The sequence below is a fragment of the Alligator sinensis genome, unplaced genomic scaffold (genome assembly GCF_000455745.1).
Source record: "Alligator sinensis unplaced genomic scaffold, ASM45574v1 scaffold301_2, whole genome shotgun sequence".
NCBI lineage: Eukaryota > Metazoa > Chordata > Crocodylia > Alligatoridae > Alligator > Alligator sinensis.
The window spans coordinates 1,385,586-1,410,803 of record NW_005841874.1 but is presented as its reverse complement, the minus strand read 5'-3'; positions in this window follow the sequence as shown (position 1 = coordinate 1,410,803).

Below are 25,218 nucleotides of genomic sequence, written 5' to 3'. Positions count from 1 at the left end.
AACGCTCCTGTCAAGCAGGCGTAGAGTTATGTCCCCTGCTCTCGCGGTCACTGCTCAGTCAAACCCCCGCAGCCCTAAGGCTGCCTTGTAACCCGTCTGTGCCACCCAAGCACTTCCGCGGCTCATCCCCAAACTGCCTTTAGAGCGACTGACCTCGGTGCTCTGGGCGAGGGAGCTTTCTACCTCCGCAGCCCAAAATGAGATGGGCCTTTTGATTTATGTTTTGGCTGTCGGGGACTCGATCCCTCCCCTCCCGAACCGAGCGGGACTCTCATCGCTGCCTCACTGGGTACTAGTTTGGGGCGATACGGTATTGCAAACTAATTTGCTTTTTGCTATTGTTCTACCGCTTCTGTCAGGCACTCCTGTTTCCCAGGTTTCTGTGTGTTTCAAATTATTTTCCCCAGAGGCATTGACGGCATTTTTTCCAAATTGAATCTCATTTATTTTCTACCCATGTTTCCAATCTCTCTGGGGCCCTTTGTATTATTTCGCAGTCCTCACCACCACATACAATATACCCTAATTTAGTATCGTCTGCGAATTGTATTAACGTGCCCTTTTAGTTCCTCTTCCATTTAATGAAGATATTTCCAGGGGAAAAAAAACACACACAAAAAACAACAAAAACCTAAACTACAGTTTATTAAAATAAGAGAAATGAGTCTTAAAAATTCCTTTGTGGCTTTTTAATATGTGGTGTTTTTGAAGAAAAGGAAATCTTCAACATTCTAGTAAGTTAAGTTAACTTTTCAACAGCTGATGTTGGTAAGTCTACAAATACACAGTTGGTCTCATTTAGCATTAACCCTTTTTCCATAGGCGAGCTACCCTGTGTATTCTTCCCCTATGGTGAATATATGTCTGCAATATTTTTTTTCCCTAGGCCCAATCATATGTTTGAATTTTTCAATGGATTTGTTTGCTTTTCCTCTTCAACCTTTTGGGTTTGCTTTCTGGGTCTGTTCGTGCAAACATGTACACTGGCAGGAATGATGCTGAAGCAGCAAAGTTAATGCAAACTGTGCAGGCTATTCACAGGAAGGGATTTTGAAATTCATAATCACGAATGTTTGCATTGTAAGTCTGAATCTGCGCAATATTTATTAATAAGTTACAAACCGCCGTGTGTTGATACAAGATTCAAAGGGCGTCATGCCTGTGTGACGAGGAATGGAAGGCGCTTTGGAAACGGTGCGTCCTCTCAAAACAACTCGGGTTTCAAGCTGTGACTATGGGAGAGGGGCTGGCAGCGAGCGGGTTGCTGAAATACATGCACTGAAACATTTGCTGCATAATGTCCATCAATGAGCAATTTCATGGAAACTCTGATCTGCTTGAGAACAGAAATAAGATGTAAATTGGATGAATATATTATGCGTTGCAAACAGTTCACTGGTTTTAGCAGCCTTTTCTCGATGACAAATATCATACTGTGTTGGCCATCTTCAGTCCTGTGTGTACTGGAGACTGGACCCCCCCCCCCACACACACACACACGCATGGTGGTTAGAGACAGCTTAAATGCCATACACTATGGTAGTTTATTCTGATTTTTGTTGCCGAAAGCAGTACATATCTTGCAATATGTCCCCATAGTCAAACCGAGCATGGCCCTCCAGACATTGCCAGTGTAGTAGCAGTACAAATCCTTTAACCTCTTGGGTACTTAAGAAGGATCTGCAAGAGGGTTTGAAAAGTCCCTGACTTGGAGCTATCCCTGGCCATGTCAGCTGTCAGGACACAGAGCTGTATGTACTTCTTTATTTCATCATTCAGAGTGATTTCCCCCCACCCCTCCTTGTTTTGATGTCTCTGGAGGAGTTCTTGTCTCCTGCCGTGGCTGTTTTATGCAGCTAAGGATGCTGCGCATTTCATCTAATTCAGGAACTCTTTCAGGTTGTGTAAAGTTGGTGTAGTCAACTGCATACCCTCTCGACCCTCATTCCCCACTTCCAAGGATGGGGCGCGCTGAGCTTTGAACAGATCCTTCCCAGCAAAGTGGCTGGCTCCAGCTGGAGTGACTTAGAGCCGTTTTGGGGCTGCTCACAGTTGCACTGGGGGATGTTCTGGCCCTCCAGGCTGCCCAAGATGGTGGCTGTGGACATCTGGCTCAGATCTGCATTCTCCCCTCCACGCGGTGCTGAGGACTAAACCTGTCAGGTGAAGGATCCCATGCAAATCATAAAAAGCTAGGGCTCAAAGGAACCTCATCTAGTCCAACCCCTTGCTTGAGGCAGGATCAGCCCCATCTAAACCATCCCAACTCAGTGTTTGTTAACACTTGTCTGGAATTAACAGAACAATAAGTGCCCGAGGAAGTGATGCAAGGCTCCCTCTCCAATGCCAAACAACCTGCAAGGCACATTTTGTGATCAGGACAACTGTTGTCAGTCTCGCCGGCTGCTACCGGCTTGTGGGGCACAGCTAAGGTACCTACCGTGGGCTGCAGCAGCCCGTCTTGGTTTTATGGCAGGTGTTTTCATCAAACCACCTTCTTGGGGGGTGCCAAGATAGTTAAAAGCTGGCCCCGGTTGCGGCTCCGTCTTGGGAGCTCCAGGCCCCGGGGATGTTTTCCATCTCTTGTTTCTGAGTCATGCATGCAGAGAGGTGCTTGGCTTGAGATGCATCAGCTGATCTCATAAATAAGGGCACAGCTCCCTTTTAAACACACTGAAGCAGATGAGAGTGGGATTACTCGTCCCCAGGCGCTCGTTCTTTTTGCGTTTGTGGAACTAAAACCTTCCAGAAAGAGTGGCTAAAATCCATATAATGGGAAGTGCTAATGTTTGCACTGGGACTCGTACATTAGCAGATACAGGTGTGGCAATGCACGGATCCTGTGATTGTTGGAGGGGGCTGCTCACTTCCACTTCTGAGCCAAGGAAACCTTTTCATGGCAGCCAGCTTTCATCGGCGGCAGCATCACAACGGAAGGCTCCAGCTTAACGGAGGGTGTCGTATGAAATGTGCTGGGTTTGGACCAGACAACAGTTTCCTTTGATCCCATCCATTAGTCCCCGTGCCCCAAAGCAACTGATTTCCCTGGATGCAAGACTGGGGGCTGCTGGGCAAAGGTAGCCCTGCCCAAAACCACATCTACGTGTTGTTGAGAGCACGTGTCAGCCAGTCCAGCAACAGCAGTGTGGGGGCCTATAATGGTGGAGCCCTATACTGGCGGGGAGGGAGGGAGAGATCTCTATGGGGTGGAAGAGTCTAGCCTGCTGGTGTGGAAAGAGCTGTGGGCTCAGGCCTCCTGCAATGATGTTAGAGACCAGCTATCATTAGGCAGAACTATAGATTCAGCCCAAGGGACAGCTCCAGAGCTCACGTCCTTTCCCCCACTCCAGTGTCCTTCCTCTCCAGTCCTACAGGCCCAATATCAAGTTCTTTGAAAGCACATACTTCCTCTCGCTTATCAATAATTTTAATCATTTTAATAACGTTCCCTAGTCCGGCTAGAGTTACAATTAGAAAATGTCAGAGCCTTGTTATCATCTAATTAGACTCACATTTCAACAGAACAGAAAGAAAATCGTCAAGCACTGCCTTGTGTAGCGAAATGAGAAGAGAGTGATGATTTAAACCAGCTGCAAGCTGAGCCGTGGCTGCATTCCCACCTCGGGGCTGCAAGGGCCAAACGTGGGACGCCGTGAGGGAAGCGTCCGTGGGCCCCGGACGGAGCCCTCCGCAGCAATCAGTGCAAAAGGCTCCCAAATCAGCTTTGCAGGACTCAAAACCCCTCTGTAGTCCAGTAAAAACAAGCACGCTGTCAAGTTTGCCTTCTAACGGCTGAGGAGGTCAGAGCAGCAACACAACACAACCAAAATAAACACAGCCCCGCTTGGCTAAAAGGCCTTTCTCTCTTCTGGGAGGGAGGGGAGGCACTTGCAAAATGCCTTTCACTTTTCCATGTTGGTGTTTATTTATTTATTTTTTTCCTGTTTAAACCGGAGTGGAGAGCTGGGATCTTTTGCTCCTGCCCCGCGTGCCGGTATTGCACGGAGAAGTTGGCTGAGGAGCCCCGCGTTGTTTTCCTTTACCAGAACAAAGGTAGAAAAAGCAGCAAGACATGCAGTCGCCGCGCAAGAAAGGGCCAAAATCGTGGCGTGTACATACATCCCAAGCGTCTCGTTGCTTCAGCCTTAAAATAAGCCCATGGGCCTAACCCTTTGGAAACCGCTGACTCAGAAACATCTGGCGCTAGCTCATTTTCTGGGCTCAGGGAAAGCCCTGAGGGGCGGCTGGACTGAGTGGGGAGCACTTGCAGCCATTACAGGAGTAAGACTTTATTGGGGTTCTTCAGAGAGGAGCACGTCCTCGCTCGCCATGCTGCCAGACCCTCGCTCCTGTGTTCGGGTCTCATCCCTATTCTGAGCTTGGGCAAACAACAAGCTTGGGCTCAGCACTAGACGGAAAGGGTCATGGCAACGATGTAGTGAATACTCCCGTAATATCTGTGATGAGGAATCTTATTCGGTGGTTTCTGTGCAGCATCTAGCATCAAGAGGCCTGGGTCCATGATGGGGCTTCCTAAATGCTACACTAATACCAATAATAAATGTCACGTAGGGTTGTTCTCTGGGTTCTTCCCCTCTCCTCCTCCTAGTAGTAAGGCCTACCTCTATCATATCCTCCCCCATATTCATAGCAAAAATAACACCTGTGCAACTCCTTTCCTTTCAGAGGCCTTTTCTACATAAAAGACATTTGCAAGGTCTCTTGCTTCTGCTGCAATCAGTTCAGCGTCACAAAGCTGAATGGTTTTGGGAGCCCTAGTGTAGACGAGGTGCCTGCAGCCATTGGGGTTTCAAGCACCATGTCTGGTTCAGAAAACTTAACCCAAACGATAGCTGTTGTCTTGCAAACAGCCGTGCAGCCATGGAGAGCACTGGTAGTGGGGATGGGGTTTGCATGGGATGGACGGGGAGGATTTCTGAGAGCGGGGAGTGGAACGGGCAGGCTCACGTCGAGCCTTTCCTTCCACAGTTCCTGAAACAGCGCCCTCGTATCACAGCCCTGGACGTCAGCCCGTTGCTGTGACTTAGCCGTGTGGTGCTTGAGCACCAGTGGGAGTCAGGAATGTAAGTGCTTGCAAGGATCTGTGTCCAGCCACTTTCTCCATCTGTAAGACTTAGTCCCGTTGAGCACCGCCAGCTCTGCCCTCGCCTCGGGGTGAAATCGGGCTGTTCGCTCACCCCTTCGGTGCATGCTGTGCGGCAATTACAGCAGTGTTTTGTGACCCGAACACCTGTTGTGCTAGGAAAGGGGCTGAGACGCCAGTTATTTCGTGTAATAAATAGAACTCGTAAAAATACTTATCGCTTCTCCAGTGCCTTCTAGCTTCGAAAACGCTGTAAAAACACTAACCGATCCATCACAAGCCGCGGCGCTCGGTGTTTACAGCAATCTGAAATTTTTAGTCTTTGAGTACAAAGTATTTCCTGGTGCCAAAAGCTACAAAAGGCTGTGTTACCGGGCCTGTGATGAGAGCAGAATAGGGCAGCTTCGGAGGCAATTAAGGTTCATGTGTCATTCCAGTAAATTAAAGGGAGTGGGCCCATTTCCAAAGCAGTGAGGATGTTACAGCCTGTTACCAGGAGGGAAATAGGGTTGTTTCGGAGACAACACACATTCCTTTTATTTCCTGCTCTTCACACCGAGGTTGCCATTTTACGCAGGAAGAGAGGAATTGCTGTATTTTAACAGCCTGATGTTTTGGCTGTGCTCGGGACCTGCCTCTGACAGTGATCTCTACAGCGTGTGGCAGTGGGATCCGGCCCCCTCCCAGTCTTCTTGGCCAGTTGCAATATATCTGGAAGCCAAACGTGCTGCTCATCTGCAGTTAGGAGTCGGCTTAGGTCCTGAAGCTAAAGAACTGAGAGTGCTTGTAATTTTATCCTAGTTCTTGTCACTGAAGAGGCTGGGTAACATTTTCACAAGCATCCAGGGGGGATTTAGGCAGAATAAAAGTCTGTCTTGAGGTCAGACAGGGCTATATTTAAGTGGCTCTACTGATCCCTCTGCTACATGTCACAGGTGTGGAGAGGCTGCAGCCTTTTCTTTTTCCCAGTCCATCGGCTGGAGTATCACGATCAGCAGAACTGTGCAAATAATGGGATTTTTACTTAAAAATAATAAAATATATTTCTGTTTCAGGTCAGCTTGGGCTGACTTTTTTTTCAGGAAAACAAAACAAAAATTATAACATTTCAGTTCAAGTCATTCCAAATGTTTAAATCGCCCCCCTTACCAAGCATTTCACTTTGTTTTGGGGGTCATTTTGCACCTTTTGTCATCTTTATTTTTTATGAAAAGGCCATTTACATAGCAGAAATATTGACTTGAACTGAAATGAGAAACGGCTTTGTTCGGAGATGTTAAAAACAGTGTTTTTAATTTTTCAGTTTTTCTTTTACTTTTTTTTTTAATTCTCTGACTCACCCCTGAATTCATGAATAGCTTCAGTTGCCCTCAAACTGCATTTTGGGGGGAAAATTTACTATTTTCCCCCAAATTTCACCCAGCAGTATTTCCTGCCCCTCCCACGCCCTGGCCCTGGGCTCCCTAAAGCCAATTCTGTGTTCCCAAGTAATCTGCAGGCCACCAACATAGACAATGAACAAGAGTGACCTCCACCCTCCTTGACCTTAACACTGCGTCAGGCAGACAATAAAAGGGCAAAAGTATTATTGAAATTGTGCAGGCCCCGTTTGCTTTGTGCTTTTGCACACGCCTCAAGTTTCACTCTCCACACATGGCTGAGCATTTCCTCTGAAGCAAAGGTTCATCATGACAAATACGTTGAGAATGGACTCATGAAATGCGATTTAATTTCATTAATTGTTTTCTTTCCGTTTCCTAGAAACCCAGGTTCATTCCTGCCTTCCCAGAGTCGGCTCTGTGTGCTCGGGGAGTCGAAACACAAGGACTGGGTTAGAAAATGGACCTTAAAAAAAAAAAGAATATTGCAGACTGTAATGCTGGGTTGAATAGGCAGGCAGATGCTCTCGTCTTGGCCCTTCACTAGGCACATAAAAGCACGTGCCGTTTGGATACATAGAGAGTTGGAGCCCATCACTGGTGGAGATCACTGGTAGGGTGCAGTAGTTCGGCCAGTTCACAATTCGGCCTTCCTCCTTCCACGGGATGCAAGACTGGGGGCAGTTCACAAAAAGCCTACCAGCCAAGCTGGTACAGCCTCTTCCTTACTGGGAAGGTAATGGTGAGCTGACTCCAGCAACATCTGAGCTCTTGCACTATCCCAGACTGCTCACACCTAATACTCGGAGCTGGGGTATGAGGGAGAAAATATCCTGCCGGTGCTACCGAAGGTCTGGCTAAGGCCGAATGGCTGATCTAACCCATTAATGTACAGCACAGGTCTCCTTCTCCCTCTCGTGGTCAGCTGACGGAACAGGATAACAGTCTGCTATTGCTACCAGTCAAGGGGGTAACCCTTGACTCAAGTGATACAGGCTTCAGTTGACAGGATAAAACCCCATTGTCATCTCAAACAGACTCATTTATATATACAACTCTCCAGTCTCCTTCTACAAGATTTCATCGGCCTTTGACAGAGATGCCAAGAGAAAAGTCCCAGCAGGAGCAGCGCATTGGTTTTACTCGGGCAGATTCCAGCAAGGTATGACTGGCACCAGGGTCCCTTCGATGTGGGGTTGGTAGGCAGGGGTACCCGTGTGTTTGCTGTGCATGTGTAAGATGCAAGAGGACAGAAAGGCACTGTCAACATGGGGAAGAAATTAAGAATGAAGGAAACAAAGGAGGTAGGGGAAAATGCAGGGGAAAAGAGAAATGGCAGAGGAAAGAGGGGGTTTTAGACCGGGGAAACAGCAACGAAACAAATGGAGGAACAGAACCATCATTAGAGGGAAAGAAAAAAAGAAGGGAGGAACAGACGGGGAAAAGAAGAAAGTCAAGCCAGGGAATGGAAAGTTCACGCCAGATTTTAATTTAATTCTAATGCCAACATTTGACGATCAATAAAATCTCTCTCTGTCTCTCTCTTTCTCTCTCTCACACACACACACACACACACACACACAATTTCTTCCTTTCTTTCCACATACACAATCTTGATGGCCTATACATTCTACCATAAAGTCCCACCCGGTCACCAGACACAGCCAGGTGTAATGAGAGCTCTGTGCATTCTCAGTGCAAAACCAAAAACTGTTGTCTCAAGAAAAGTTAAAGTTGTGCCGGACCATAGCTTCCTGTCCCCACTCTGGATAACTTCCCTGAAATCTGGTGAGACAGCTGTCTGGAGCTTGTTCTTCCTGCTGCTTACTGCACCAGTCACAAAAGTAGGTGTGAAGTAGCCTCCTTGGTTGCCAGCGAACCTCAAATGCAAACGCCGTTTACCTCTGCATGCACCCATCTGCCCTGTGAGTTGGTGTAGAAATACCACGGATCTGCGGTCCTCCAGACGCAGGAAAGCTTTGTCTGAAGAGCTGATAGCTGAAGAGCTGGTCTCTTCAACACGACCCGCAGGATTGCCATGTCTCCTTGCCAGTCTCTTCCTTACAAGACCGCTGAGACCTTCAGCTTCTACCGGCCGTGTCTTGTTCTCGATCTTTTGTCCACAAATGGCCTCAGGAACCATTATCACGCTGAGCTCACACCCCAAACTCAGTCAGGTCTGTACTTCCTCCAAGCAGAGATCATCCCTGTACACTGGCGACACATGGGGGGTGCACGCGGGTGCATGTGCACCCCCTGAGACTGGCCGTGCACCCCCTGGAAGCACCAGCCACGAAAACAGAAGTGCACTTCCGGTTTTGTCGCTGGCTCGGCGATCGGTCACTGCCCCCCACCCCCATCGGTGGTCTGGTGCCCCCAGACTCAGGAGGCACCAGTTGCCCGTGTCCCTGAACTACCCAGGGAAGATGATCCTCTGTCATTTCTTAGCCCCAGGGGGTTTCCAGAGTCCTCTGAGCAAAAGCCTGATCCAAGCACAGGGCTAAGGAGAGCTATGACTCTTTGAAGACCTGCCCTGGATAAAGCAGGAAGGCAGGAAACTCAGTTTGATATCAGTCCCCTGGCAGATTCCTGTCCTACCTGTGGGAGTTACCGAGAAGCCACCAGATCTGTCTGGTCCTTTCAAGATTTCGCAGAGGAGATGATGGCCTAGAGGTGTCTGCTTTCAGAGTCCTTCTAGCCATTTATAGAGCCATCGATCGTTAGGGGCTGGAAGGGACCTCAGAAGATCATCAGGTCCAGCCCCCTGCACCAACCAGGAAAGATAACTGGGGGTCGGGTGACCCCAGCAAGGTGCCTGTCCAGTCTCCTCTTGAAGATTTCCAGGGTAGGCGATTGCACCACCTCTTGGACATCCATTGACATGAAGCCATTGGGGTGAGACAGTGGGGAAATTAAGAGAGAACATAGGTGCCCCTGGACGCATGTCCCCGATACCCATTTCCTTTATCTCTGACAAGCAACCACAAGGCATAGCTGAGATCGGCTCCCGGGTGAAAGGGCAGCTGGCTGAAGGGGCATATGGCAGCGCTATAAGGAAAAAAAAGAAAATGTTCTGGGAATCTGGCAACCATCTTCACATCAAGGCAGATTTTCCTTGGCTTATCTAATCAATCCAAAGAATTGGGATCTTTCTGGACCTCCTGAGCACACTGGATACCATTGTGGCCCTCTTGATTTCTGCAAATTAAAACCAGTTCTTCAATGTATTTTGCAGGTTGCCAGGTATTGATCCACCGAGCCAAGAGGAAAGTCTTATCAGGACAGTCAGAAAATTGACCATGAAGGAGCTGATTGCAGCAATACATCAGGTTTGGAGTGAGGTATTGACAGAAAAACAGGTCACAGATGCATCTGCTGCTTTTGCAAGGTCTTACCCTGGGGTAGCAAGACAAAGGGGATGCACTTGCACTGGATAATTTTATCCCACTTGCACGCTCTACAGGGCTAACATTGGCCCTTTACGTGCCTGCAGTGGCATTTTAACCAACATTTTACTTTGCTAGGACTAAACTGGCCAGAGCTTGTTTCTCCTCGCCATTGATTTGTGGTAAACCCAGCCCTTCAAAGCTTTTCTCTGTTAGTATGCCTGAGTGTATTTTCTTTTTGAGCCTCTCTGAACAAAACACCTCCATGAGAATGGCATTTGCATTTGAAAGGCAGGATGCCTGTCTCAGAGGCTGAAAGACTCATTAACTATTTCATAAACTCTTCCAACATAACCCCTTGGTTCCCCCTACCTGCATCCCCCCATTGCCTAAAGTTAAGGCCAGATCCTCTGGCTTCACTGAGCTCAACTTAGCTCCAGAGGGGCACATTGGGCTTTATACCCCCACGATCCTTTCCCAATCTTGAGGTCGTTAGGCATCAGCCTTGGGGTTTCTGTCATCCTAGGCCAGCTGTCCTTGGCTCCCGGGGTCTGTCCTGGCAGCCACAGATTCAGACTCACTCCACTTTAGTTTGGCCTTGATATTTTGATTAGTATTGGGCTGGCATCAGAGTCCATATGTCCCAAAGCAGGGGGGTGGGTTGTAGCTGCTTCACCCCAGAAGTCTGGCAAGGATGGGCTGAGGGGTGTGTGGAGTAGTTTGCTTTCCTAGTCATAGCCCACTGCCCTTCTCCTGGCAGGCTCAGCATTGCTCTTTGCCTTCACCCCCTCCAGGGTCTGAGTAGCAGGCATGCAGGCCCTGATCTTCTGCTCTGCCTGCGCCCACGCTCCTGGGAATCTGAACAAAGTTATTATACAGGTAGGGGCTTATTCTCTTCCAATCCTTATGACTGCCCTGCAGCCAGGATCAAATTCATCGCATGGTCTTCTTTGGATCTTATGGCTCATGTATGCAGCGGGGAACACGCGTGCTTTTGCATGCGCCGGCTTGAAGCATGCAGTATGCACCAGAAAACGGCACACGCATGCCAGCCTGTCCCTAGGAATACACGTGCTCCGTCAGGTGTGCCTGCCTTTGAAGACTCTCGCCAATCGACCCGGAGAGAAGTTCCTCCACAGCCGAAGCTGTATTTCCATATTCTTTCCAGATGGTCAAGGTGCCACCGGGAGAGTTTCTAAGTCAATCGCTCCCTTCTCCACCCCGCGTAGCAGTCCCCTGCCTTGGACCGAGGTGCCCCGGGAGGCTGGAGAGTCCGATGCTGTCGCTGGATTTCAAAGGGGCGAGGGAGCGACATGAATAATACAAACGCTATCGTACGCGCCGCAGTAGCTATAGTGACAACTCGTGCTTCAGGGTGTAAACTGATTGCTACTGGGATCCGGGAAAGAAAAAATCCCCTTCCAACCCCTCCCCGCTCCTGCCGGCACAATTCACCGAGCACCTTGCGCTTTGCTTGCCTTCCTGGAATCGCAGGAATTAAAGGTGGGGAAAAAAATCGACCGAATTTCCCTGCTCTGCAAGCTTGTTTTTCTCAGGTCCGACAGCGGGCAGCCCGGGCCTGGCCGGAGCGGCCCGCATGCCTGATTGGCAAGGCAAATAATACGTTCCCAACCAAGCCTAGTAATTTTCTTCAGCCGGCTCCTGATTGTGAGCCATAACTAAAAGGTTAAAAGCATTTAATTATGTTGATACTTCCCTCCTGGATTAAACAGCAGTGTAAGTAGGCTACAGGGTGTTTTTTAACAAGGGAAAGGAGGCAGTAGGCTAAGCATCTTTGACAGCTGTCACATGCTCGGCTTTGATGGTGTCAGTTTTGTCTGTTAGGAGCCGTTCCTCTTGCCACCGTCAGCATTTTCCGGGAGAGGATGAATTCATTGATACAGTCTGTTTGCCGTCCACATATTCACAGTTCATGTGTTACATTTTACATAAAGTAAACTTAGCAAGAGGGGAAACTAATTCTGCAATGCTTCAAAGCTAATGCACAGTAAATATATTCTGACACTGACAGGTATTTCTTATTAAATAGCTCTGAACTGCAGTCCCGGGTTTTGCTTAAGTGGCATTATTCTCCCTGAGCAAAGACAGTTCATTTATTAGTCATTCTAAAAACCAAATAACAAATATTAGTCTCTAAGCAAACTAAACAAACCGGTTAAGAGAGGCCTGTCTGAAATGATTAAGGTGCGGGGTCTGAGAAGCAGCTGACATTTTCGAGCCAAAATAGCATATGGAGACTGTGCTGCTTTGTGACCAGGCTTTGGCCGGAGCTGCTAACTCTCCCAACCCCTTTGAACAGGGAGGCATATTCTTCCCGCGTGCACGAGAGACTTCAAGAACCAGTCTCTCTGCCACTTCTAAAGATGTCATTTTGGCACCGTGAAGAACGAGCTGCAATAATTGAGGGCTTGAATGCTGGAAGATTTTCGATTTCTGCCAGAGATGTGCCATCAAGTAATTCAGCAAAGCTCAATGCAAGGCCGTTCCATTTACACCATAAAAATAAATACGCCGGATTTGTCTTGCTTTCGTACGACTCTCCTTCTCCCCAAACTAAACATTTCCTTTCCAGCAGCGTTGGCCTTTTATTTGCAGGTTGCACACACGTATCATACGGATGTGAATGGACGAATACACAATTATATACCCATGGTCTGTGTGTGGGTGTACACAGGTCTGCTTTTGTGCATCTGTGTGTCAGGGCTGGAAGATTAGGAGTGAAAATAGCCCACTACAGCTAGTCCGCGCAGAGGCAAGCAACTTGTGCTGCAGGTCAGTCCGAATATCAATTGCATTGTTTAGGGATTTTCCTTCTGCAGGACAGTCGGACTAGACTGTAGTCTGGAAAGAAACAGGCTGTTCACCCAACGCGGGGTAATAAAGGCATCAGGAGCCACTCGGACGGCTGGTGGCGGGGTGTTGAGAGCCAGGATGTGAGCCCGGATGGGACGTTCCCCATAAAAGCCCCCGGATGATGGCTTGCGAATGGTGTAGGCACCAATATTGGGGTCTCCATTTGATTCACACAGTAGTTGTGCTTGGACCCTAGCTTGTAAAACCATTTCTTTTTCATTCCTAAGTGTTCACTCAAAAGTTTGCACAAACCGGTTTTAGGCTGTGGGCGATTCACAACCTGTCTTCCAGAAAGGGGTCCCTGAGGGTTTCATAGTCAGAAGCAAAGGGATCTTGGGGTGAAGATGGGAGGCAGGCTGTTATCAACCCCTATTATCCACCCTATTGACAATAGGGTGGATGATAACCTATTATCAAGCCTATTGATGGTTAAGTTGAGCTCACACACAGACAGGGCTTCTGCTGGGTAAGGTAGGTTTTAAATGAGGCACTAGTGTTACAGGGCTGTTTTCTTTCATTGCTGTCCCAATGACAGATGATCCCTCAGATATGGAGATTAACCTGATGGCACGACATCGCAGGGGTCATGATTTACATGCTAAAATAATTCAGGCCATTTGGTTGAGTCGAGTTGCCTGCCTGGACTGGCATTTCTTCCCCTTCGTTAGCATTCACGGGCCGTCGGTCTTGCTGAGCTGAATGCAACACGGGCTAACCAGGTAGATTTTGAAATTGCGGTTTTCTTCTCCCCTCTTTGAAACGGGTGTCTGATCCCTCCTTTCATGTCTTTTGCTTCTTGCAGGAGAGAGCATGTAGATTCTGCTTTCACAGCAGGGCCTCGACAAATACTGTGTGATTATTGGAAATGTCAGACGCTCCTTCACGGACAGGCCATCGGTTCAATACGATGCACTAAACAATTCTTCTCCGGAGAGCGAAGGGTCAGGGAGGCACACCGGTTATAGCACTAACGTTACATAACCTCGTTTGCGGAGTTATGATACGAGCAGCGCATTGGTTTGATGGTCTCAGCGATGCAACTACTGCAGATAACTTGCATTCGGGGGAAACGAAAGCCGAGACGTTCTGCGAATTGAACGACGGCAGGGGAAGACGTAGACGACCTGAGAGGCTGGAGGAGAGCCGGAATTGGGGGCCGGGGAAAATGCACCTAAATGTGCTCAGGGAAACAACCTGCGCAATGCCGCCCGGCCCGGATTGGTTTCATTCCTTTCGTGGGTCGGGGCTGGATGCCTGCCCTCCGTCTCCAGGAACGGTGTTTGCTTCAGCGGCGTGGCAGATTGCAGGTGAAAGAGGGGACGGCTGTGATGAAACATGCTCGCCTAGCTCAAACAGGCTCGACCCTCTCCCAGCCAGGCAGAGCTGTAAAGAAACTTGTTCTTTAATCTGACATTGAGACCGAATGGTGCTAATGAGGAACCCAGACGCGGGTTGCTATAGCAACTTCTGTTCCCAGAAAAGCAAAAAACAAATAAGTTAAGGGCCCCAGTGCTCTCCCTGTTGCTCCTGCTACGTGGCCGTTGATGCTGGGCGGTGGCCCGGCTGGCAGTGGGATTGCTGGACGGGGGAGATATTCAGGAGAGACGAGCCAGGACGTCAGGAATCACAGGTGAAGATGGGAATGGTGTCTGTGGGGGCCTGTTTCACATCACAGCACATCAGCGGGAGTCCTTAGGAGCGATTCCCGCTACGTCCACGACTCGATGTAATTGTGGAAGATTTTGCGGCGAATAACACCTGCTCGGACCAACCTAGCAGCTGCGTTGGAGCTGCACATCACGCCTGTCCCTCCCACTCCCACTTCTCCTGGGGTCCTTCCTCCCATGCCAGTAGGGTCGCCAACCCTCCAGGATAGCCCTGGAGTCACCAGGGATGAGATATACATCTCCAGGAGACTGCCGAGAGTCAGCCGGGAGAGAAATGATAGGGCACTCATTAAAATAAATATTAACAATGATCCTTTGGGGTCCCTTCCAACTCTGCAATCTATGAATCTATGCAATGGTCAATCCGATTTAGAAGTCCAATAGGTTTTTAAAATGTAATAGCAATGGGCATTTGCCTCCTGCCGTAAAGTCTCCGCACCGTAACCTGTACTCGATATATGCGCGCATGTGGGCACGTTGTTATATGCCAGCGTAGTGTCGTATCGTGGGGACGTTGGCATTCTGGAAACCTCCCAGGATAGAGTCAAACAGAGCTGGCAACCCGACGTGCCAGCCCTGCAGGGTCCTCTCCTTCTTCCCAGGTCTGGGGATGAAGGGGGCGGCCAAAGTTATGGCTCCGGGGACTCTTCCCCTGATCTCCCCCTTTCCCAGGGCTGGTGTGGCAAGGAGGGGAGGAGGAGGAAAGAGAGCAGAGCTATGAATGGTGTTGGCAGTTTCCTCTCTCTCCTTCATCCCCCGCCCAACAGCTCCTCTCCGCCCCAGAGCAGATTTGGGAAAACCCTGCCTGCCTCTTGCAGCAACTGCAGCTGACTGCTCTTCTCCAAGAGGACGGGAAGTGAGGAGAGCCCGAGCCAGGAGGGCACCACTTGCGTCTCCACCTCCAACCTTCTCCAAACACCTCCAACCACATCCTCTAATCCTGGTCATCGGCCTCATCCTAAAACCAACTGGGTTTCTTGTCTTCATTCCTCCTATTGGGACACTGTTGCAAACCCTTGTTGCTCTAATGGTTGGGAACCTTCTTATAGTTTCTGGCCTAAACATCTTCTTGGCCTTCTCGCACTTGTTTGTTCTTGGGTAACACTGTCCTTCAGCGTAGACGGCGTTGTTTCGTCCTGGGTGTGAACCCCCATCTGTATTCGCACAGAGCAAGCTGGTCTCCCATCATCTTTGTTCTCTGCAATGAGAGATGTGGAAAGGCTGTAGTTTCTCCTTGCAAGATAAGCCACCTACCCACTACCCTTCTCTGCTCCTAGCAGAGGGACTTTTTCCCCCAAGCCCGAACTAAAATTGCTTCACTCTTTTGATTACATTGTGAGAGCTGACAATGCTAAAGGCATTATGTTGTTGCCGCAATTGAGGCTGGATTAAATATTTGTGGTTGAATTTCCCTCCTTATTATTTGTTCCATTTGGGAAGAGTAGTACCCGGCTTGAAGCCACCTCCACCCTAACGGAGGCCTCAGGCTAATCAGCACCCCCACGACCAGAGGCCGAAGCCAACCCACCATCAAACTTGGAAAACATAAAAACAATGTCTTCGATCAAGCTGAGATCCTGGCTGTATCATCCTCCATAAAAATGTCAGGGAAGCTGCGATTCATTGTCTACTCCTCAAACCATGTCTCTAGGACCAGATGAGGGTCTCAATAAATTTTTATGGAAAAATGTAAAAATGACATCCGGAAGCCTAGGGCAGAGAGGTTTAAATGTCTCCCTTCAGAGATGATTCCTTAAATTTACCCAAATATCTGCAAGCGGAACAAGCACAAGACCAGCCACCATGAGTCAGGGTGGGTGGAGGCGACCCTGTCTCCTCCAGGGAAGGCTGAATGATTATCAGCTATTTTTATTTCAAGCAGGCACATAGTGTGCTAGGGGGTGTGCAAACGTAACGGAAGATATAATCTGTGCTTCAAAGATCTCATGGGTTTGGGTACTATAGAAATAGCCATCATTTCGAGAATCTACATAGATGGGACTTAAAAAGCATGTGGCGAGATGATACAATTTAGTTGGGACGACCTCTTGTTAGGACCACAGGGCTTCATGGGAACAGGGGGTCATCAAGTTCAGTCCCATAGGAAGAAACCATACTGTTCGATCCACATGGCGGTTCAAGAGTGAGCGGCGCTTGCCTTTCTGTGCAGCTCTGCCCAAGTGGGTCGTTAGGCATGATGATGAGGATGAGTTGAGAAGGGGAGACTGAATAAGGCATTGAAGGACTCTCCGCAGCACGCAAGGAGGAGCAGAGACTTGGTGAAGGGAGCAGCAAAGCTGATGTCCCTGGCAAAGCAGAGCGTGTGCTAATGTGGGAGGGCTAGGCAAAGAAGTAGGCATGGGCTGCCCTACCTACAACTTTGGGGTTGGTGCTGAGAAGAGGCAGTCGCATACTCAGTATCGCAAGAACGAGATTCAAGTGTGGGAGGGCTCGAGGTGCTTAAAGGATGGTTTTGGCCGTGGTAGTTTGGACAGATGACAGAGGATTGAGGTTCTTGTCATACAGACCAGGGGGCAAGAGATGGCCATGGTGCGGATGGTGATACGGCGGTTAGAAGGGCCACGTCTAGAAACACCGCGAAGGAAGCAATAGTAGCACTTGTCCGGATGCCGGGTGAGGGAGAGAGGAAGGAGGCGAAGGAAACCCAGAGGCTCCTGGTGTCAGCGAGAGGGAGAATGGAGCGGTATATTGGCATCTGTCTACCGCTGGCTAAGTGGTACATGTCCGCCCCCTCTGTAGGCAACTTACAGCCCTCAAAGCTGCATCCTTAGGGCACAACTGCAGAGCTGGAAGAAAGGCACGCAGTTATTCGGACCGATGATGCAGATGATATGGGACGGGCTCACCCCAGGTTTCCCTGAACCTTCAGGTCTGAAAGTCAGCGCCATGATGGGGAAGCGAAGAGGCACAGGGGCAGCGTTTCCTGCACTTGAACCCACTGCGAGTAGAGAAGACTATCCCACCACCCTGTCCACCACAGGGGAGCTGGGAATACAGGGGAGCAGCTAATAAGGACTCAGCTCCTAGGACAAGAGGTGGCTGGAAATGTGGTGACCGGAAGATCTCCGAGTGCCCAGCTTATCCAAAGGCAGCAGGTCTCACGGGAAACCTAAGCTGATTTCTACTGAGTGTGAAGGAGGAGCCCTGGTGATGATCCGTTTTGCTAACCGGGACATGGCGAGGTGCAGGAGCAGCTTATTAAGAGGAAGTCTTAAATCCAGAGCTTCTCTGAAGTGTGTCCAGGGCCAGCGAGGGAGAAACAGCAGTCTCAGCAAGTGGATGAGGAGATAGCGTAAAGGAGAGAGCTTTCAATTTGTGGTGGCTTTGGTGGGGGAAGAGGGAGAGTCTCCACAGAAGGGATGGCCTTCCTGTTAATTAAAGTGCAAACGGGCTGCAGGCTCAGAAAACGAGGTGGGATGATTTCAGCCAGGAGCTGGGGAAGCGGATGCTCTGGAGCACTCCGGGCACACGGGTGCATCTGCTTCCAACGCCGGCGCTGCAGAGCAGAAAAGGAAAGGACAAGACAGGAATTGTAGTCCCGGCAGAGGAAGACAGACTGCGATCACAGAGGCAAGTTCCAGGAAAGTAACAGGGTGTCGGAGAAAGAGGTTAAATCAGAATAGGCAGACAGCGAAGAGGAAGAAAAAAGAAGCCTATATATATCTGTCTCTCAATTCAAGCATAAAGAAGAGGTGAACTAGAAGGCTGGTGAGAGAAAAAGACCTTGACTTAATAGACATTTGTGAAACATGGTGGAAGGACAAAAATCAATGAGCTGCTGTATTACTTTTATATCTTTATTTTGCTTAGAAAAGGCAAGGCTTGCAGAAGCACGCTGCAGTGCTCTGGGAAGCCAGTGGGCTGGATGTACCTAACACCCCTCTGAGCCTTTGAGACGTCGTATTGTTTTCACACCGCTGAAACCGGATGCGTTGCCCTTCTCCTCGTGCCCCCCCACCGCCCCACTGCAACTGCTCTCGGCAGCAAACTGAGACCCTACCCCAGCCCCAGCCCCGCTTGCTATTCCTTCGGGGCTGCCCCGTGGTTAATGAACTGAATTAAAAGCTGTGCCAGGTGCTTTGCAGAAGGCACGGGCAGGAAGGGCACCTGCCCCGAAGGGCCCGCCTTGGAGTCACCCCGGGAATGAAGGTAGCAAACAACAGGACGAGGATGGGAGGGGAAAGATGCCCAGGTCCCAAGACTTTACTGTGCACCTTGCAGAGGGCTTCATTTTGTTGCCTCTCCCTATAAAGCCGTATTTCCACAGTGTCAGTATGTCCTCTCAAGCCCTTGATATATTTGCAAAAGTCCCTTGTGCACCACAGCACGGCGAGTCAGGCACCACCTCTTCACCTGGTTCAGTGCTTCTGCCCATGCAGTGGACACCTGGGGAAGGGTCAGGTGCTGGAGAAGGGAGTGGGTGATCCCAGGCCTATATAAACCTGCTTAGCAACATAGAGGCCACGATGGGCTTGAGAGTTGCTTTATAGACTGGGCGAGAGCAGCAGTGGCGGCAGGGACCGCTGCAGGGCTGGGGAATGGACTCCAAGAAAGCAGTGCTGTTTGGGCTGGGCCAAACCAAAGGAGAGTGCAACCCAGCGTTGCGGGGCGAGGGGCTGTTATTGTGGGGTAGATCGCACCCTGTGTGGGGAGCAGAAGGTGTGCCTGGTTGGCGCAAGCAGTCTCCTGCTCGGGGGCCCCAGGTGGGCACAGAGGAAGGACCCCCGCACTGCCCGGGCTCAGCTCTTCACGAGATTCTTCCAGCTTGGTCAGAGATAGCCGTCAGCCACATCTTCATCCAGACAGGACAGCACGGCGTGCTGGACGTGGGACCAGGTAGGAGGGCATGGTAACCTGGCTCTGTAAAGCCTTTTGCAGTGCTGCCTTGCTGTACCCATTGTGTTGCACTTGGCTAGTCCGTCCAGCCTTTCCTAGGTCTGGGCAGCCTTGTCTGGTCACCTCCTCCAGCTCCCTTCCCAGTCCAGGGTGTGGGCAAGCCGCCTAGAAAGCTCGACAAGCAGGATGCATAAGACGCGACTTGGAGGAGAAATTCTGGTGGGTGCATTTGAAGGGAGCTTTATTTTTTATGTTAAAACTAAACAGGGAAACTGCTTGTAAGCTCTTAGGAGCAAGAACTGTCCCAGTAATTGGGGGGCAAAGGTAGCCCCAAACCACTTGTGCTTTCCCTGCACTCTAGGGCCGTGAAGGGACCTGATGGTGCTCAGCAGAAGTCGGAGCGGCCTCGGGGTTGCTCTAACTAAACTATTCCACCTATGGCTTCCTAAAGACCCTGCGAAGCTGACAGCAGCTATAGTGAAGTCATTTGGTCACCTCCCTGATATGCTGTCTGAGCTTTCCTGCTGGCTCCGAGGTTGGGGATGCTCTCGGGCAGGAGACCCGGCTCCTCTCCAGGTTCCTTTCCGGTGCGAGTGCGAAGGGGCTGTGGCAAACCCGGGCCTGGCACCCAGCGCTTTGTGCGGTTTTCCGAGCGATGGAGCCACCATCCCGACTGGGCTTTCGAGGCACCGCTGGGATGCTATTACTGCTGATAACGACTCAGACGGGGCACAGGGGAGAGCTGAGGGATGCGCCGATCATAAATCTGCCTGTGGAATAATGGAAATAGTGCCTTTGTGCTGGAACGCTTTGGGCTCCCAATGGAGCCTGTTTAGATGATAATGATGAGGTCCTTTATTGTTCCGCCTCACTCCTATTGCCAAGCGTTTTATGATGCGTCATGTCAGAGGGAGAGCGGGAGCGGGGGGCATTGTGGTCTTTCAAGGCACACAATGCAACGGAGCATCATTCATTTATTAGCCGCTTGTTCGCATGCTGAAATACCCTGTGCGAGGTTTCGGCGGCATGTGGCCGTTCTGCAGGACGAGCGTCTGCTGAGCACGCCAGACAGATGGTGGCAGGCTGTTACGGCCTCACAACTTGCCCGAGTTAAGTACGATTGCTGTTGAGCACCTGACACATCTTGGCGCATCGTTAGTTAATCGGCGAGTGCAACCCCTCTTTGCAGAGGCTCACGAATTCTCCCGGAGCAGCTCCATTAATGAACGGGGCGGTGGGGAGGAAGAGCCAACAAGCAAGGGAAAATACTTTGCCAACTGTCTGCATTTTCCATCTCTTTTGGAGTCACTCATCTGCGTGTCTGCCCCTCTTGCCTACTCGGCTGTCACCTGTGAACCTCTCCAACCCCCACACTTCTCTCCTCGCTCCTCCTCGTGCTTCCTGAGCAGCACCAAGCTGCTCCTGCCCCCTTCTTCCACCTCCAAGCAATGTTGCCAGGGCAGGACAGCTCCACAAATTGGAGCTCGCAGGTGTTTGGCTTTTATTTAATTTTTTTTAAAGTCAGTGTTTTAAACTGAGAAGTGGTGAAATGTCCCAGGAGCATGGACACAAATGCATCACGCCCCAAGGTGGTTGGAAGCAGCTCTTCCTTGTGCAACCATCTGGAAGCCGGTCCCTGGCTCGCCATGGCACTGAGAGCTGACTCCCCCAGCGTAATTCATGTATTTTTAATACTGCCTCAGCAGATCTTTGCACCTTAGTAACGGAGTCACGGCAAGCTCTGGCCATGGTGCACTTGGACGGTTTCCCAGGCCTCATGGTAATTTCAAGATGATTCATCAGGTTTCTGCAAAACCTTCCTCTGTGCATTAAGAGGTCCTGGGGCCTGTCATTCTGCTGCTCCCTCTCCTCAGCTGTAAGTCTCCAACTCAGCAAGATGATGGCCCTAGGTCTCCATATGTCCCACTGGCTCTGCTTTCCTGCATGCTGTAATAATCACTGTCACCTGCGTGCTCCTCTTCCTCCTCTGTCCTTACGGGCTCTCTCCTTGAAGCCTCCCGCGAATGCCGTATGTACCCCTACCCCCGTGGGAAGCGTGTGCCCAGTATTAGTATACCAGCAAAGTACTAGCGTAGGCACAATCATATTGGCAAAGTTGCCCTTTTTACCCCACCCATAGTATTACATAATTCAATCGATTCTTTGGGGGCTTTTTGTTTGAGGAAGAGGACTTGGAAGGAGGGGAGCTGAATTTACTCCTTGCCTTTTGTCTTGGCCCAGACTGACACCCCTCCAGGGCAGGGCCCGCATCTCGCTGCACTCCCAGTGCTCGGGAGTACTCTGTCAGGTAGGGAGGTAACATTGCCCTCATTGCTCAGATGAGGAATCGGAGACACGAGAAGATGAGGCAATACGTAGCTCCTCAAGGTTGAGCTGGTTACAACCCCCAAGGGTTCCTTATCTTCCTCCATGATGGCCCCCTCCAACTCCTGCATGCCATCCTTGATCCCCTGCATGCCCACTCCTTGCCACCGCCTCTGGGTGCACCTTTGCCCTTATTTCCCCCCCATGCCAGAGGCTTTCTCTAGCTTTCACTCCCTCTTCCCCTTGCCAGGTGCCCTGTGTGCCTCTCGGTACCCCATCTGGCTCTCTCCCCGACTATCGTTGCCTTCTTTTCTGCCGACAGGCAAGCCCGTCACATTATGCTCTCGTGGGACACCCGGCAGAGTTGAAACAGGGTGTCGTTAGGCTGGAAGGGGCTAATTGGGGCCATTACCCGGTCCCTTGATCTGTACTTCCAAACGTGGTAGAAGCTACAGGTTCTGCTAATTAGATGCCAGGGGCTGTGTGTCCCATTTTGTGACCTATTTTTGGTCTTGTTCCCCTCCCTACAAGTCGTTAGGCTTCTGCCCATCAGCACCTGGAATTTGGGAGGGTATTGGGTGATGCAGGCAAAAGGCATCACAACAAGTCAGCAAACAGCTGTCCAAGGGACTACAGGGCTTTCTCCTGGCCAGGTAAGTGAGGTGCCCAGGCAGTGGCATTGCCGAGCATTGGTACATATCTCTCGAGCCACAGCCTTGCAAGGGTGATCCCGCTTTAAAAAAAAATAACCTCAAAGAACCAGGTTTGCGTTTTAGTGGTTCTGGATCCGACTGAAGCAGTTCACCATTTTTTATTTTATTTTTTTAGCTGCCAGAACCACCCACGTCCCCCGAGGCTGAGTGCCACGCTGGGTCCTCCCTGGCTCTCACCCCAGCCCTCATCCCCCTGCAGGTGCAGACAAGGTGCTGTCGAGGTGCTCGCCTCTGAGCAACACGAGGGAAAAAATTTGTAATTGGGATGAAATCTATTGCCTGTGGAATGGTGCCTGGTGCTTAGAATTAATTAGCAATCCCTATCACCTCCCTGACCCCATCAGACCCAATTAGAGGTGATCGTTCCATTAAAGTGCTGTCTGAATGTTTCCTCCAAGGGGTGGCCGTGGTCTCAAAGTGCTGACAGCGCTTTTCCCTGTGCACTACCCTCCGCTTGTCACCAGGGTGTGCCATGGCCTAGAGCAATACCCGTGCATCGCACTAGGGCCCAGACCTGCCAGGCTTCTCTGCAATACAGAAGGACCCGCACACAGCAGCCGTGCTGTCTGAATGCAACCTGGCACAGGCAGCTGCATCCCCATCATTCAAAGAGGGGGTGGGCATCCAGTTTGCATTTATAGCTCGAAGGCCTGTACAAATCGACAGAACTGGTGGCAGTTCCTGGAGCCAAGGTGGGTGTCCTTGAAGATGGTCTTGGAAGCATCTCCATCTATCTAGTTGCCTGCTCAGATAGCCCAAGTCCTCATCAGTTCTCCAGAAGGTGTTACAGTCCATTTCTTGGGCTTGACCGGCATGTAAAAAAAACAGCGGGGTGGTCCTTGTTGGAGGAGGGGGAGTGATTTTTTGGCTGCTGGGTTTTGAGACAGGCTGGCAGTAGTGGCCGCATGGATATAGGATGTGTCTAGTTCACTGGATCTGATGGCGGCAACATCTGTATGTGCATGTGCACGCATTTCTGGAGTTGGCCGGAAGATGGGAACATTTATTTAGCGCACAGAAAGGGGGGGAAAGATGATGCAGGATTTCCGGAGCAGGGTGAGCAATCGGGGCAAGGTGCTTGTCACTGGGCTGATGTCACCAGCATGTGATATCAGTGCTTTCTTATTCAGTGGGGCACTCTCATTGATAGCACAGTGACTCAGTGCTTCTGCAGTTTGTCTGCCTGGCTGGCATTCTCTCCTTACAGTATAATTAAGCAAATATATTAATAGAATGGGAGTCTGTGCCTGGGTAATGTTCTCTTGTGACAGACAAATGCAGAGACAAAGCAGACACTGACTTTAGAAGTACCGCAGTCCGCCATAAGCAGGCAACTCTCATCCCATTAATGGCATTGCTCTTAGGCAACACAGAAGCTGTGCTTGCATTTTAAAAACCGTCCACATGAAATGACTCGAGCCCTTCCCATCATTGGGGTTATCTTTTAGGCCCTGCAATGCTGGGAACACTTGGCTTTTATAGGAATACCAGCATAGTAGACCAGCAAAGTACTAGCGTGGGCACAGCTATACTGGCAAAGATGCCCTTTTTACCAGTTGAGTAAATCCACCCATATGAGCAAAACCCATACAAGTATAGATGCTGCTTTGTATGACTCCTCTTCCTTCTCTGTTTTAGCTATCCTACCTCTGGTGAAGGCATCTATTGCTGGGGTGTCTGAGCTTGTTTCCTATTAATAGATTTGTGTCCCAAAGGAAAGCAGGATAGACAGTACAGAAGAGTGTAGACACCATCACAGGAAAGCAGAATAGTACAGAAGAGTGCACACACCATCACAGGAAAGCAGGATAGTACAGAAGAGTGCACATACCATCACAGGATAGTACAGAAGAGTGCACACACCATCACAGGAAAGCAGGATAGTACAGAAGAGTGCACACACCATCACAGGATAGTACAGAAGAGTGCACACACCATCACAGGAAAGCAGGATAGTACAGAAGAGTGCACATACCATCACAGGATAGTACAGAAGAGTGCACACACCATCACAGGAAAGCAGGATAGTACAGAAGAGTGCACATACCATCACAGGATAGTACAGGATAGTAAAGAAGAGTGCACACACTGTCACAGGATAGTGCAGAATAGTACAGAAGAGTGCAGACACCATCGCAACTGCTTCTTCATCCCCGTGACCAACCTACTTATGCTGGCACATGTATGTAGTATAGATGTGGCCTAAGATGACATCTGGGATGTGAAACCAGCCTTTCTGGAACTGTGAGATGGCTTGTGTGCCTTCTTATTCTGTAATATCCACATAAGACTTGAGACCTTATAGCAGTCACATTTCTACCACCTGCCACTTATAGCCTAAAAATATAACACACAGACAGAAGCCAGAAAAAACGGACAGTAATGTGTTTAGATGGACCAAAGTTGCCTGGGTTTCTCTTGAATTGATGTGGAACGCTGTTCATTTTTATTCTATTTTTTTTAATGGGCATCACTATAGAAAAGTCTTTGGGAACAGTTTGAATGAGGGAAGGGGGGACCATTAAGAACTAAGTATGTAAAGCTGAAGGAGGGGATACCTTCCATTGGGATACAAGTCCACTAATAGGAAAGTTGCTTGGATACCATAGCAATCAGTGCCTTAGGAAGACCCGCGGTAGGATAGATAAAAGGCAGTGTAAACAGCAGGGAGGAAGAGGGGTCACACAAGGTGGTATCTAAAGATACAGAACATGCATTAGTGGGAAGGCATGAAAAGAGAGGAAAAGAAGGGCTGACTTGGGGTGAAGGGTCTTCATGGGAAGACAGCTTACTTTCTACTTTTAAAGCCTTTTCCTGTAACCAGTTCTAACTTTAGGTTTTTTGCTTCTCTCTCTCTCTCTCTTTTAATTAAAGCATCTATCCGCTTTTTATCTTATACTTACACGTTTAATT